This window comes from Amblyraja radiata, unplaced genomic scaffold (assembly GCF_010909765.2).
Source record: "Amblyraja radiata isolate CabotCenter1 unplaced genomic scaffold, sAmbRad1.1.pri S94, whole genome shotgun sequence".
In the NCBI taxonomy this organism is placed as follows: Eukaryota; Metazoa; Chordata; class Chondrichthyes; order Rajiformes; family Rajidae; genus Amblyraja; species Amblyraja radiata.
In genome coordinates this window covers 10279-22429 of record NW_022630176.1, presented here as the reverse complement: position 1 = coordinate 22429, position 12151 = coordinate 10279, and the positions used below count along the sequence as shown (strand labels likewise).

Sequence of the window (12151 nt, the reverse complement as noted above, 5' to 3'; positions counted from 1 at the left end):
AGAAACTTTTCCACCCACGAGTTGTGAATTTGTGGAATTCCCTGCCACAGAGGGCAGTGGAGACCAAGTTACTGGATGGATTTAAGAGAGAGTTAGATAGAGCTCTAGGGGCTAGTGGAGTCAAGGTACAAGAACTGTTCCAGAGCCGCTGCCTGAAAAAAGCACTGAGCATAGCAAAGGACAGACTGCACCCACTCCACACACATCTAGATCTCCTGCCATCAGGCAAGAGATACCGCAGCATCAAAGCCCGGACAACCAGACTGTTAAACAGCTTCCTTCCACAGGCTGTGAGGCTGCTAAACAGTCACTCCACCTGATTCTGCTGCTTTTGCACTGACAATTTAATACCAGGCACTGAGTAATAACTCTGGCACTGGCTCAGGCCACTTAAATCAGCTGCCCTGGACATTTTATTACTTTTAATTTTGTTGTATTTTAATGTTGCTTTTTTACCTGCACTTTTTTTAAACTATTCGTACTGTTTTTATCAGGAACTGGATTGTTTTTATTTATATCAGGAACTGGATTGTTTTTATTTATGTGTGAAATGTTTAAGTTTTTATGTGCGATGCTCCGGCATTCCCTGAGAAACGTCTTCTCATTTTGCACTGTAGAAATTGTTGCTTTGCATGATGACAATAAAGGATTATGATGATGATGATGTGGGGAGAAGGCAGGCACGGGTTATTGAGGGGATGTTTTGTACCCAGGTCTTGTCACCCTTTCTGTTCCTCATCTACCAGAGTCCCTCGGGTAAAGGGGAGAAGAGAGGAGAGGGGAGGAGAGGACAGGGGGGGGGGGGGAGGAGAGGAGAGGAGAGGGGGGGGAGGGAGGAGAGGAGGGGGGGGGGGGGTGGGAGGGAAGGAGAGGAGAGGGGAGGAGAGGAGAGGGGAGGAGAGGAGAGGAGAGGGGAGGGGAGGAGAGGAGAGTTAATTTTAGCTGTGTTTAGTTTAGATTAGCCTAGTTTTCCCAGTTTACTACATTCAGTTCACTTTGTTTTACTTCATTTTAATTTAGCTCAGAGAGAGAGAGGGGGGAGGGAGAGAAAGTCTCATTCCCGGTCTAGTTCTTAGGCTTTGAGCTCGTGTCTTGAGTTTCTGGCCCCAGAAGCCTGGTTCTTGGCCTAGTTGTAAGGCTTTGAGACTTTGTCTAGATTTGTAGGCCTCAAAGCCTCGTTCCCGGCCTAGTTCGTAGGCTTTGAGCCTGTGTCTTGAGTTTCTGGCCTCAGAAGCCTGGTTCTTGGCCTAGTTGTTAGGCCCGGAGCCTGGGCCTGGATTAGCGGGCACGTGCTTGGCCAGTTCAAAGACCCGGGCAAAGGAGAGAGGGGGAGAGAGAGGGGAGGAGAGGAGAGACAGAGGGGGGGGGGGGATGTAGAGAGAGTGAGGGAGAGAGACGGGAGAAAGAGAGATATGTTGAAAGAATCTCTCCCTCTCGCTACGTATATGAGAGAAGAGGAGAGAGGGAGGGAGAGAGATGTTGAGAGAGACTGAGAAAAATGAAGGGGATATTATGAGAAATGGGGGGGATATGCTGGAATTGTGGAGAATTGAGGTGGGGAATGAGGGGGAATGGGACAACGAGAGGAAAATGAAGAGAACTTTGGTGAATTGTTGAGAGATTATGGGAAAAAAAGTGAAAATGAGGGGAAGATAAATTAGGACAATCGAGAACAAATGAGGGAGAAATTAGGTAAATTTTGAGAATTTGGGGAAAATGAGGGGAATATTGTGGATAAAATTGAGGGAAAAGAGGGAGGAATGAGGAAATATGAGAACGATGAGGAGAAATGTGAAGCGAGAATAAAAAAAGGGGGAATTAGGAGAAATTAATGGGGAAAATGAGGAAAATTATGAAATTTGAAGACTTTACTGTAGAAATTGGGAAATGAGGGACAAACATGAGCGGGGGAGGGGAGGGAGACGCTGATTGGTTGCTAGGGGAGAGGATGGGACTTGGCAACGGCCGCTGATTGGCTTAGACCCTGGAATGGGGGCGATACCTCTGACTGGGAGTCGCTTCCCATTGGTTGCCAGGCGAGGTGGCAACGGCCGCTGATTGGCTCCGATGGTGAATGGGGGACGAGTCCTCCCACTGGGAGCCGCTCCCCATTGGTTGCCGGGCGAGGTGGCAACGGCCGCTGATTGGCTCCGGCGGTGAATGGGGACGAGTCCTCCTACTGGGAGCGGCTTCCCATTGGTTGCCAGGTGAGTAAATACGAGGTGGCATCAGTCGCTGATTGGCTCAGACCCTTAAAATGCGGGACGAGTCCTCCTCCAGGGAGCGGCTTCCCATTGGTTGCTAAGGGAGGTACAGGTGAGGTGGCAACAGCCTGTTGTTGGCTCCAGTGGAACATGCGCAATCCCTGGAGAGAAGGAATGGGCGGCCCTTCTTCAGACTGACGGGGGGTAGTATCGCCGTGATGGGGCGAAGGGTCTCTTGACCCTCGTTCCTCCCCCCACCCCCGCGTCAAGGAGTTGCCGACGTCCACAGTCGAGAATCCGAAAAGTCACCTATCCATGTTCTGCACAGATGCTGCCTGACCCGCTGAGTTACTCCAGCACTGTGTGAAACGTCACCTATCCATGTTCTCCACAGATGCTGCCTGACCCGCTGAGTTACCCAAGCAATCTGTGAAACGTCATCTATCCATGTTCTCCACAGATGCTGCCTGACCCGCTGAGTTACTCCAGCACTGTGTGTCTATCTCTGGTGTAAACCAGCATCTGCAGTTGCTTCCTACATGCATTTAAAAGGGCCACCAGAGACCTCAAAAGGTGAAGGTGACGTTTGGGTTTGAGACCCTCCTTCTGATGGAAGAAGAATACATTGTGAAGTGGGGTCTCTTTGACCCAAAACATCACCTATTCCTTTTCCCCAGAGATGCTGCCTGTACTGTTCGATGCTCTGTTGAAATATCCTCCACTGCAACTTGGTTACAGAATGATGGGCGGTGAATCTGTGGGTTTCGTTGCCACACACGGCGGTGGAGGCCACAAGTCAGTGGGTGTTGATACAGATAGATTGTTGGTTAGTGCAGGGTTTAGTCAGGGGTTATGGGTAGAACACACTACTCTCCAAAGATCTTCGAGCGGGGCAAGATTAAGATCATGTCAAGTCCAGTCAAGTGTATCCGTCACATACGCACACATACAAAATCAATAACCCCACTCTCACCATCGACGGCACCACTGTCTCCCCATCTCCCCAGGCCCGCAATCTTGGCGTGATCTTTGATTCCACCCTCTCCCTTGAGCCTCACATCCGCCATGTCATTAAAACCTCCTTCTTTCATCTCCGCAACATCGCCAAACTCAGACCCTCTCTCACACCGCCCGCTGCTGAAAGACTCATCCATGCCTTCATCTCCTCCCGACTGGACTATTGCAACTCACTTCTCCTTGGCATCAGCTCCACCTACATCAACCGACTCCAACTGGTCCAGAACGCAGCCGCCCGATTCATCACCCACACCAAATCCTGGCATCACATCACTCCAGTCCTCAAACAACTTCACTGGCTTCCCATCTCCCACCGGATCACCTACAAAATCCTGATCCTCACCTACAAAGCCCTCCACCATCTGCCCCCCCCCCCATATCTCACTGACCTCCTCTCCCCCTACCAACCCTCACGGTCCCTCAGATCCACATCAGCTGGTTTCCTCTCCATCCACAAGTCCAACCTCCGCAGTTTTGGGGACAGAGCCTTCTCCAGGGCAGCTCCCAGGCTCTGGAACTCCCTCCCCCAACTGATCCGCAATTCCGTGTCCCTCACCATCTTCCAGTCCCGCCTCAAGACCCATCTCTTCACCTCTGCCTATCCTTAGCCCCACGTCCCCCTCCCTTTTCATCTGTGCATTAATTGACTCATACTGTGTTTTGTATTGAATTCTGTCTTTACTTTGTGTACTAGTCATGTCTCTACTATTTATTTCATTCCCCTTACATGTTTTTCCTCTACCTGCTCAATTTTTGTAAGGTGTCCTTGAGACTCTTGAAAGGCGCCCATAAATAAAATGTATTATTATTATTATTATTATACGAGATGTGCAGTGAAACATCGAAGATGTCGGCGCGTTCAGACGCAGCGGCTTTACGCTCCCAAGTCCGAGTCAATTCGGAGCAGCACGGTACCGAACGCGGCTGTGGAAATAAGGTCTTTTAAAACCTCAGAATCCCGAGAACCCCTAGAACCCCTAGAGACCCCAGTACACCCAGAAAACACAGCAAGAAACTCACCTCCAGGACGAGGAAATCCAGGACCCACATCGTAATCCCGACGGGTCGCACATGGAGCCGCGCGGAACTGCTTAATATCGGACGTGGCTGCGAGAAACTGGCGTGTGAGTACTACAGCACACTCACCAAAATCCCGATGGAGCTGGGCAGAACAGCCCCCTGGATCACCACTCCGGAGGGTAGGAGACGGAGCAAGCGCCGGGAGTGAAAGCAGTAACGAGGAAGGCGAGCGGGGGTGCAGGACAGGCTACGGAGGGCTCCACAAAGACCATCGCTCCCAAGTGTCTTTCTCGCAAATGTCCGGCCACTCACCAACAAGCTGGATGAGGTAAGGCTCTGGATCAACACCCAGCGATCCCTGAAAGACTGCCGTGTGCTGATCTTCACAGAGACCTGGCTCAGCGCGCTGGTTCCCGATGGGGCTGTGGACCTAACCAACCGGTCACTGCATCGTGCTGATAGAACAAAGGACTCCGGTAAGAGCAAGGGTGGCGGGCTCTGCATCTACATCAACAATGACTGGTGCACCAACCACACTGCAGTAGAGAGCTACTGTTCCCCAGACCTGGAATACCTAGTGATTAAATGTTGGCCGTTTTACCTGCCTCGGGAGTTTACTGTGGTTATCATCATGGCCATATACATCCCACCACAGGCTAATGCTAACCTAGCACTAGCACAGCTGCACTTGGCCATCAGTAAGCAGCAGGATCCTCACCCCGACGGTGCCTTCATTGTTGCAGGGGACTTTAATCAGGTCGACCTACGAGCCGCACTCTGCAAATTCTACCAGCATGTGCAGTGCCCTGCCAGGGGCTCAAACACGCTGGATAAAGTGCCTGCATACTACCTGCATACAAACCCCTCATCCGCAAGACCAAACCTGCAATAAGGACGGTCAAAATATGGCCCGAGGACGCCACCCTACAACTCCAGGACTGCTTTGATCGCACCGACTGGGACCTGTTTGAACAACAGGCTACCAGTGGTACAGAGGTAGACTTGGAGGAGTACACATCCACTGTGCTCTCCTACATCAACTGCTGTGTGGAGACTGTCACAGTGGACAAGCAAATAAAGATGTTCCCAAACCGGAAACCCTGGATGAACAAGGAGGTTCAGGATCTGCTAAGGGTACGCAACAATGCCTTTAAATCCAGGGACACTTCTGCCTACAGTGCGGCCAGGTCGAACCTGAACAAAGGCATAAAAAAGGCCAAAGACATCCACAGGCAAAGGGTGGAAGACCACTTCAATACCACTGACACCTGAAGCATGTGGCAGGGTGTTAGGGACATCACTGACTACAAGAGCAGCCCCGCCTGCCCCCACAGTGATATCACACTGACCAACGAACAAAACACCTTCTTTGCCCGCTTTGATACTGGCAACACCACCAGGAGTGGAATAACCCCGGCCATGGCGGAGGGACAGGCCTTAACACTGAGCACTCAGGAGGTACAGTGCGCTCTGCGTAGGATCAATCCACGCAAGGCTGCAGGCCCGGATGGAGTCCAGGGAATGGTACTAAAAGATTGTGCTGTACAGCTGGCGGAGGTATTCACGAGAATCTTTAATCTGTCTCTATCTCTGGCAACAGTCCCCAAGTGCCTGAAAACAGCCACCTTAGTGCCGGTGCCGAAAAAGTCTAAAGTCACCAACCTGAACGACTACCGCCCGGTTGCCCTAACTCCAATCCCAATGGAGTGCTTCGAAAGGCTGGTCCTCTCCCATATCAAATCCAGCATCCCTGCCTCACTGGACTCTCATCAATTTGCATACAGGGCAAATCGACAGAGGATGCCATCTCTCTGGCTCTTCACACTGTCCTGACTCACCTGGATAGACAGGGCACGTACGTGAGGATGCTCTTTATTGACTATAGCTCTGCATTCAATATGGTCATCCCCACCAAGCTCACCACCAAACTCCACCAGCTAGGCCTCAGCTCGCCGATATGCGATTGGATCCTGAATTTTCTGAGGGAGCGACCACAGGCAGTGAGACTGGGCCAGCACCTGTCCTCCACTATCACCCTGAGCACTAGCACACCATAGGGCTGTGTACTGAGCCCCATGCTCTACTCCCTCGTCACACACGACTGTGTTCCTGCATTCGACACCAACACCATCGTGAAGTTTGCAGACGACGCAACAGTGATTGGGCTGATCGCCAACGATGATGAAACAAAATACAGAGCGGAGGTGCAGAACCTGGCGGACTGGTGCACACGTAACAACTTGTCACTAAACACCTCCAAGACCAAGGAGCTGATTATTGACTTCAGGAGGTCCCATAATGGAGAATACGCCCCAATCTCCATCTACGGGGAAAGTGTGGAGAGAGTGTCCAGCTTTATGTTTCTGGGCACTCACATTTCAGAGGACCTCACATGGTCCACCAACACCGCTGCGCTGGTGAAGAAGGCACAGCAACGACTGTTCTTCATGAGCAAGGCCATCCGAAGGGGGAGCGGGGGGGGTGCGCTGGGTGCGACCGCACCCCCATTTTTTCCCCCAGAGTAAAAACAAAATCCCCAGAATTTGTTTATAAATCGGAGCAGAATCTGCGTTTCCACTGTTGGAAATCGCCCGAAATCCTGGTTCCGGCCGCTGGGGGAGTAACAAATGCGCCCATCCGCGCCTGCGCAGTTGGGGAAGCGACACAAAAAGGTGCCGTCTATCCGCGCGTGCGCTGTGGGCCCGGGCGGGGTCAGAGCCATTTGTGCTTCAACCATTGAGCCTCGCGTCTACTCCAGGAGGGAAGGGGTGGAGGGGGGGGGGGGGGAGGGGGGAGCGTTGTGGTGTCTGCCCTGTGCAGTCCAGCGTTTCATAGAAACATAGAAGCATAAACAATAGGTGCATGAGTAGAGGCCATCCGGCTCTTCGAGCCTGCACCATTCGCCATTCAATATGATCATGGCTGATCATCCAACTCAGTATCCTGTACCTGCCTTCTCTCCATATCCCCTGATCCTTTTAGCCACACGGGTCACATCTAACTCCCTCTTAAATATAGCCAATCAACTGTGGCCTCAACTAACTTCTGCGGCAGAGAATTCCACAGATTCACCACTCTCTGTGTGAAAAAGATTTTCCCCATCTCGATCCTAAAAGATTTCTTCCTTATACTTAAAATGTGACCCCTTGTTCTGGACTTCCCCAACGTCGGGAACAATCTTCCTGCATCTAGCTTGTCCAACCCCTTAAAAATGTTGTAAGTTTCTATAAGATCCCCCCTCAATCTTCTAAATTCTAGCGAGTACAAGCCGAGTCTATCCAGTCTTTCTTCATATGAAAGTCCTGACATCCCAGGAATCAGTCTGGTGAACCTTCTCTGTACTCCCTCTATGGCAAGAATGTATTTCCTCAGATTAGGAGACCAAAACTGTACGCAACACTCCAGGTGTGGTCTCACCAAGACCCTGTACAACTGTTTCCATCCGTGGCGTCGGAGCCTCGCCATCGGCCAGCCAGGCGACCAGGAGACCGTCCTCCCAACACGAGACACCGCTGCGGCGCGGCCCAAACCTTCTTCCGCCCACACCTCCCCCGCTCATGCCCGTCACCCCCGCTCACTCCCGCTCATCCCCACCCATCCCCATCACACCCGCTCATCCCCGCCACCCACGCTCACCCCCGCCCATCCCCACCACCCCCGCCCATCCCCGCCACCCACGCTCACCGCCGCCCATCCCCACCACCCCCGCTCATCCCCGCCACCCCCGCTCATCCCCACTCACCCCCGCCACTCCCGCTCAATCCCGCTCATCCCCGCCCATCCCCACTTACCCCCGCTTATCCCCGCCCATCCCTACTCACCCCCGCCCATCCCCGATCATCCCCGCCCATCCCCGCCATCCTCGCTCATCCCGCCACCCCCGCTCATCCCCGCCCGTCCCTACTCACCCCCGCCCATCCCCGCCAACCACGCTCACCGCTGCCCATCCCCACTCACCCCCACCACCCCCGCTCATCCCCGCCCATCCCACTCACCCCCGCCACCCCCGCTCATCCCCGCCACCCCCGCTCATCCCCGCCCATCCCCACTCACCCCCGCCCATCCCTACTCACCCCCGCCACCCCCGCCCATCCCCGCCGATCCCCGCCATCCTCGCTCATCCCGCCACCGCCGCTCATCCCCGCCCATCCCCACTAACCCCCGCCCATCCCCGCCACCCACGCTCACCGCCGCCCATTCCCACTCATCCCCACCAACGCCGCTCATCCCCTCCACCGCCGCTCATCCCCGCCCATCCCACTCACCCCCGCCACCCCGGCTCATCCCCGCTCCATCTTGGGCCGCGGCGAAACGTCATTTCCGGGCTGAGGCGGGGCAACGGGCGGCCGGGCTGGCCGTGACGTCATTTCCGGGCTGATGCCCCTCTCTCAGTCTGGGGCCAACGGGCCTTGGAGCGACGTCATATCCGGGCTGATGCCTCTCTCTCAGTCTGGGGCCAACGGGCCTTGGGCCCAAAGATCCGCTCTGCTATAGGAGCTTTGCTTGGGCCTGGGAGCGACGTCATATCCGGGCTGAGACCGCCCCGCAGCGTGCGGGGCAACCGGCCTGCGTCGGACGTCATTTCCGGGCTGAGGACGACCACCCCCCCACTCTCTCTGCCTGTCTCCGGAGCAACGGGTGAGTGACAGGAGGGTGGATCGGGGAACCGGTCTCACTCTGTCTATATCTCTCTCTATATATATCTCTCTCTGTCGATATATCTCTCACTCTGTCTATATATATATATCTCTCTCTGTCTATATATCTCTCACTCTGTCTATATATATATCTCTCTCTGTGTCTATATATCTCTCACTCTGTCTATATATATATATCTCTCTCTGTCTATATATCTCTCACTCTGTCTATATCTCTCTGTGTCTATATATCTCTCTGTCTATATATCTCTCTATATATCTCTCACTCTGTCTATATATATCTCTATATATCTCTCTCTCTCTCTGTCTACATCTCTATATATATCTCTCACTGTGTCTCTCTCTCTCTCTCTCTCTGTCTCTGTCCCTGTCTCTCTCTCTCTCTCTGTCTCTCTCTGTCTCTCTCTCTCTCTCCCTGTCTCTCTGTCTCTGTCCCTGTCTCTCTCTCTGTCTCTCTGTCTCTGTCCCTGTCTCTCTCTCTGTCTCTCTGTCTCTCTCTCTCTGTCTCTCTCTCTGTCTCTCTCTCTCTCTCTCTGTCTCTCTCTGTCACTCTCTGTCTCGCTCTATAAATATATCTCTATCTCTCTCTGTCTCTGTCTCTGTCTCTCTCTCTATATATATATATCTCTCTGTCTGTCTGTCTCTATATATATATCTCTGTCTCTCAATCTCTCCCTCTCTCTCTCTCACACACTCTCTCCCTCACTCTCTATCTTCCACAGGAGAGAAGAAGAGAGGGAGAGAGGAGAGAGGGAAGGGGAGGGTGAAAGAGGGGTGGGGAGAGAGAGAGAGAAGGGGGAGAGAGGGGCAGAGAGGGGGGAGAGAGAGAAGGGGTGAGAGAGAGGGGAGAGGAGGAGAGAGAGAGGGACAGAGATAGAGGGGAGGTGGCAACAGCCTGCGATTGGCTCCAGTGGGACAGGCAGCATCCCTGGAGAGGAGGAAATGGGACACACAGTTTAAGAATAAGGGGTCGGTCATTTAGAACGTAGACGAGGAAACACTTTTCCACCCAGAGAGTTGTGAGTCTGTGGAATTCTGTCTCAGAGGGCGGTGGAGGCCGGTTCTCTAGAGACTTTCAAGAGAGAGTTAGATTTAGCCCAAAAATACAGCTCTTAGGGTTAATGGAATCAGGAGATATGGGGAGAAGGCAGGAACAGGGTACTGATTGTGGATGATCAGCCATGATCACATTGAATGGCGGTGAAGTGCAGAATGGCCGAATGGCCTCCTCCTGCACCTACAATCCATGAGAGGGAGAGTGGGTTAGATCCTGACTGCCCACTATCAGAGAGAGGCCAAACACAAATAGGAGGAGCAGCAAGTCATATTTTTCGCTTGGGCAGATTACACCCCAGCGATTGCTAGGTGTGAACAAGAAGCTGATGCCACTTGGGTTGGGGTGGGGGGGTGGAGAGAGAGGGAGTACAGGGGAGGGGGGGGTTACTTGAAGTTGGAGATATCCAGAAAAGGACTGAGGAATGCAATAAAAGGATGCAGGGAAAATGTTGCCAATGTTGGGCGAGTCCAGGACCAGGGGCCAAAGCCTTAGAATAAAGGGGAAGTCATTTAAGACTGAAATGAGGAGAAACGTTTCCACCCAGACAGTTGTGAATCTGGCCATTTCAGACTGAGATGAGAAGAAACGTTTCCAGACAGAGAGTTGTGAATCTGTAGCCATTTAAGACTGAGATGAGGAGAAACTTTTCCACCCACGAGTTGTGAATTTGTGGAATTCCCTGCCACAGAGGGCATTGGAGACCAAGTTACTGGATGGATTTAAGAGAGAGTTAGATAGAGCTCTAGGGGCTTGTGGAGTCAAGGTACAAGAACTGTTCCAGAGCTGCTACCTGAAAAAAGCACTGAGCATAGCAAAGGACAGACTGCACCCACTCCACACACATCTAGATCTCCTGCCATCAGGCAAGAGATACAGCAGCATCAAAGCCCGGACAACCAGACTGTTAAACAGCTTCCTTCCACAGGCTGTGAGGCTGCTAAACAGTCACTCCACCTGATTCTGCTGCTTTTGCACTGACAATTTAATACCAGGCACTGAGTAATAACTCTGGCACTGGCTCAGGCCACTTAAATCAGCTGCCCTGGACATTTTATTACTTTTAATTTTGTTGTATTTTAATGTTGCTCTTTTACCTGCACTTTTTTTTAAACTATTCGTACTGTTTTTATCAGGAACTGGATTGTTTTTATTTATATCAGGAACTGGATTGTTTTTATTTATGTGTGAAATGTTTAAGTTTTTATGTGCGATGCTCCGGCATTCCCTGAGAAACGTCTTCTCATTTTGCACTGTAGAAATTGTTGCTTTGCATGATGACAATAAAGGATTATGATGATGATTATGTGGGGAGAAGGCAGGCACGGGTTATTGAGGGGATGATTTGTACCCAGGTCTTGTCACCCTTTCTGTTCCTCATCTACCAGAGTCCCTCGGGTAAAGAGGAGAAGAGAGGAGAGGGGAGGAGAGGACGGGGGGGGGGGAGGAGAGGAGAGGAGAGGAGAGGGGGCGAGGGAGGGAAGGAGGGGGGGTGGGGGGTGGGAGGGAAGGAGAGGAGAGGAGAGGAGAGGAGAGGAGAGGAGAGGGGAGGAGAGGAGAGGAAAGGAGAGGGCAGGGGAGGAGAGGAGAGTTAATTTTAGCTGTTATTAGTTTAGATTAGCCTAGTTTTCCCAGTTTACTACATTCAGTTCACTTTGTTTTACTTCATTTTAATTTAGCTCAGAGAGTGAGAGGGGGGAGGGAGAGAAAGTCTCATTCCCGGTCTAGTTCTTAGGCTTTGAGCTTGTGTCTTGAGTTTCTGGCCCCAGAAGCCTGGTTCTTGACCTAGCTGTAAGGTTTTGAGACTTTGTCTAGATTTGTAGGCCTCAAAGCCTCGTTCCCGGCCTAGTTCGTAGGCTTTGAGCCTGTGTCTTGAGTTTCTGGCCTCAGAAGCCTGGTTCTTGGCCTAGTTGTTAGGCCCGGAGCCTGGGCCTGGATTAGCGGGCACGTGCTTGGCCACTTCAAAGGCCCGGGCAAAGGAGAGAGGGGGAGAGAGAGGGGAGGAGAGGAGAGACAGAGGGGGGGGGGGGGATGTAGAGAGAGTGAGGGAGAGAGACGGGAGAAAGAGAGATATGTTGAAAGAATCTCTCCCTCTCTCTACGTATATGAGAGAAGAGGAGAGAGGGAGGGAGAGAGATGTTGAGAGAGACTGAGAAAAATGAAGGGGTTATTATGAGAAATGGGGGGAAAATGCTGGA

The 12151-nt window shown here is 52.3% G+C and overlaps 1 long non-coding RNA gene across 1 annotated transcript; it reads left to right on the top strand.

The window, feature by feature from the left end:
* Positions 1 to 1096: 1096 nt before the first annotated feature.
* On the top strand, positions 1097 to 11894 carry LOC116969655. Its single transcript, XR_004410882.1, has 3 exons — positions 1097 to 1193; positions 9728 to 9732; positions 11810 to 11894. It is a non-coding gene; the product is annotated as an uncharacterized LOC116969655 (long non-coding RNA).
* The last annotated feature ends 257 nt before the right edge of the window (positions 11895 to 12151 follow it).